Raw genomic sequence first — 4,317 nt, 5'->3', positions numbered from 1 at the left:
TCCATGGGGAATAAAATATGTTAATGATGACATCAGAGGTCACGTGGTTCGGCCGCCATCTTGGAAAAACCGAAAAACGTAGCACCTCCATATCTCCAAAAGTGCTGAATAGAAAAAGTTGAGACATGGCTCTTTGTAAAGAACTCTCCATGGGGAATAAAATATGTTAATGATGATGTCATATGTCACGTGGTCGGCCGCCATCTTGGAAAAATGGCAAAACTTTGCACCACTATATCTCCAAAAGTGCTGAACAGAAAAAATTGAGACATGGCTCATTGTAAAGAACTCTCCATGGGGAATATAATATGTTAATGATGACGTCATCTATCACGTGGTTCAGCCGCCATATTTGTTCTAAATGACCGATAAAAAAGGGCATTCCGGCAAGTCCTCGGTCTCTGACCGATTTTTCATCTGTTTGTCTGTCTGTCTGTCTGTCTGTCTGTTTGCAGCACTGCGTCTACACCGTTGCACGTAGAATCGCCAAACTTTGCACACATATTGGTCTTGCCCTGGAATAGACTGTGCCCAATTGATGACGTCATCGGTGACGTGGTTCGGCCGCCATCTTGGAAAAACCGAAAAAATTTGCACTTCTATATCTCCGAAAGTACTGAACAGAAAAAATTGAGACATGGCTCATTGTAAAGAACTCTCCATGGGGAATAAAATATGTTAATGATGACGTCATCAGTCACGTGGTTCGGTCGCCATCTTGGAAAAACGGCAAAACTTTGCACCACGATATCTCCAAAAGTGCTGAACAGAAACAATTGAGACATGGCTCATTGTAAAGAACTCTCCATGGGAAATAAAATATGTTAATGATGACGTCATCCGTCACGTGGTCGGCCGCCATCTTGGAAAAACGGCAAAACTTTGCACCACTATATCTCCAAAAGTGCTGAACAGGAAAAAATCAGACATGGCTCATTATAAAGAACTCCATGGGGAATAAAATATGTTAATGATGACGTCATATGTCACGTGGTTCGGCCGCCATCTTGGAAAAACCGAAAAATTTTGCACCTCCATATCTCCAAAAATGCTCAATATAAAAAATTGAGACATGGCTCATTGTAAAGAACTCTCCATGGGGAATATAATATGTTAATGATGACGTCATCTATCACGTGGTTCAGCCGCCATATTTGTTCTAAATGACCGATAAAAAAGGGCATTCCGGCAAGTCCTCGGTCTCTGACCGATTTTTCATCTGTTTGTCTGTCTGTCTGTCTGTCTGTCTGTTTGCAGCACTGCGTCTACACCGTTGCACGTAGAATCGCCAAACTTTGCACACATATTCGTCTTGCCCTGGAATAGACTGTGCCCAATTTATGACGTCATCGGTCACGTGTTTCGGCGGCCATCTTGGAAAAACCGAAATAATTTGCACCGCTATATCTCCGAAAGTACTGAACAGAAAAAATTGAGACATGGCTCATTGTGAAGAACTCTCCATGGGGAATAAAATATGTTAATGATGACGTCATCAGTCACGTGGTCGGCCGCCATCTTGGAAAAACCGAAAAACTCTGCACCTCCACATCTCCAAAAGTCATGAATAGAAAAAATTGAGGTATGGCTCATTGTAAAGAACTCTCTGTGGGGAATAAAATATGTTAATGATGACGTCATCGGTCACGTGGTTCGGCCGCCATATTTGTCCTAAATGGCCGATAAAAAAGTACATTCCAGCAAGTCCTCGGTCTCTGACCGATTTTTCATCTGTTTGTCTGTCTGTTTGTCTGTCTGTCTGTCTGTTTGCAGCACTGCGTCTACACCGTTGCACGTAGAATCGCCAAACTTTGCACACATATTGGTCTTGCCCTGGAATAGACTGTGCCCAATTGATGACGTCATCGGTGACGTGGTTCGGCCGCCATCTTGGAAAAACCGAAAAACTTTGCACCTCTATATCTCCGAAAGTACTGAACAGAAAAAATTGAGACATGGCTCATTGTAAATAACTCTCCATGGGGAATAAAATATGTTACTGATGACGTCATCGGTCACGTGGTTCGGCCGCCATCTTGGAAAAACCGAAAAACTTTGCACCTCCATATCTCCGAAAGTGCTGAATAGACATAATTGAGACATGGCTCATTGTAGAGAACTCTCCATGGGGAATAAAATATGTTAATGATGACGTCATCAGTCACGTGGTTCGGCCGCCATCTTGGAAAAACCGAAAAACTTTACACCTCCATATCTCCGAAAGTGCTGAACAGAAAAAATTGAGACATGGCTCATTGTAAATAACTCTCCATGGGGAATAAAATATGTTACTGATGACGTCATCGGTCACGTGGTTCGGCCGCCATCTTGGAAAAACCGAAAAACTTTGACACTCATTGAACATTGACATGACATTGCTCATGTTGACATGACATGGCTCATTGAGACCGCCATATTTTCCGCTTTGTAGACGGTATTTTCGGCCGCCATATTTGTTCTAAATGGCCAATAAAAAGTACATTCCGGCAAGTCCTCGGTCTCTGACCGATTTTTCATTTGTCTGTTTGTCTGTCTGTCTGTTTGTCTGTTTGCAGCACTGCGTCTACACCGTTGCACGGAGAATCGCCAAACTTTGCACACATATTGGTCTTGCCCTGGAATAGACTGTGCCCAATTGATGACGTCATCGGTGATGTGGTTCGGCCGCCATCTTGGAAAAACCGAAAAATTTTGCACTTCTATATCTCCGAAAGTACTGAACAGAAAAAATTGAGAAATTGCTCATTGTAAAGAACTCTCCATGGGGAATAAAATATGTTAATGATGACGTCATCAGTCACGTGGTCGGCCGCCATCTTGGAAAAACGGCAAAACTTTGCACCACGAAATCTCCAAAAGTGCTGAACAGAAAAAATTGAGACATGGCTCATTGTAAAGAACTCTCCATGGGGAATAAAATATGTTAATGATGATGTCATATGTCACGTGGTCGGCCGCCATCTTGGAAAAACGGCAAAACTTTGCACCGCTATATCTCTAAAAGTGCTGAACAGAAAAAATTGAGACATGGCTCATTGTAAAGAACTCTCCATGGGGAATAAAATTTGTTAATGATGACGTCATATGTCACGTGGTTCGGCCGCCATCTTGGAAAAACCAAAAAAATTTGCACCTCCATATCTCTGAATGTGCTGAATAGAAAAAATTGAGACATGGCTCATTGTAAAGAACTCTCCATGTGGAATAAAACATGTTAATGATGACGTCATCGGTCACGTGGTCCGGCCGCCATCTTGGAAAAACCGAAAAACGTTGCACCTCCAGTGCTGAATAGAAAAAATGAGACATGGCTCATTGGAAAGAACTCTCCATGGGGAATAAAATATGTTAATAATGACGTCATCGGTCACGTGGTTCGGCCGCCATCTTGGAAAAACCAAAAAACTTAGCACCTCGATATATCTCCGGAAGTGCTGAATATAAAAAATTGAGAGGTGGCTCATTGTAAAGAACTCTCCATGGGGAATAAAATATGTTAATGATGATGTCATCGGTCACATAGTTCGGCCGCCATATTTGTCCTAAATGGCCTACAAAAAAGTAAATTCCGGCAAGTCCTCGGTCTCTGACCGATTTTTCATCTGTCTGTTTGGCTGTCTGTTTGTCTGTTTGTGCGCAGTACTACGTCTACATCGTTGCACATAGAATCGCCATACTTTACACACATATTTGTCTTGCCCTGGAATAGACTGTGCCCAATTTTTTAACTCTCTAGGCCCAAGGCCTCCATTATGACGTCATAATAATTCGATAATTCGACAAGTACAAAACTTCATCCAATCAAGATGCAATTTATTGAGCGCCATATCGGCATAAACTGGTGGAGAAAAAAAATAATGATGACGTCATCGGTCACGTGGTTCGGCCGCCATTTTGGAAAAACTGAAAAACTTTGCACCTCTATATCTCCAAAAGTGCTGAATAGAAAAAATTGAGACATGGCTCATTGTAAAGAACTCTCCATGGGGAATAAAATATGTTAATAATGATGTCATATGTGCCTCCATTATGACGTCATAATTCGACAAGTACAAAACTTCATCCGATTAAGATGAAATTTCTTGAGCATAATCTCGGAATAAATTAGTTTAGAAAACAAATAATGATGACATCATCGGTCACGTGGTTCGGTCGCCATATGTTTAATTCCGGCAAGTCCTCGGTCTCTGACCGATTTTTCATCTGTTTGTCAGTCTGTTTATCTGTCTGTTTGTCCACACAGAATTGATTTTCTCTGCAACCGTTGGTCCGATTGACAGGAAATTTTCACCATCGGTGCAACTCCACGTGTAGAAT

The sequence above is a fragment of the Myxine glutinosa genome, chromosome 1 (genome assembly GCF_964187855.1).
Source record: "Myxine glutinosa chromosome 1, kmMyxGlut1.1, whole genome shotgun sequence".
In the NCBI taxonomy this organism is placed as follows: domain Eukaryota; kingdom Metazoa; phylum Chordata; class Myxini; order Myxiniformes; family Myxinidae; genus Myxine; species Myxine glutinosa.
The sequence above is the reverse complement of the archived record's forward strand: the minus strand, read 5'-3'. Positions refer to the sequence as shown.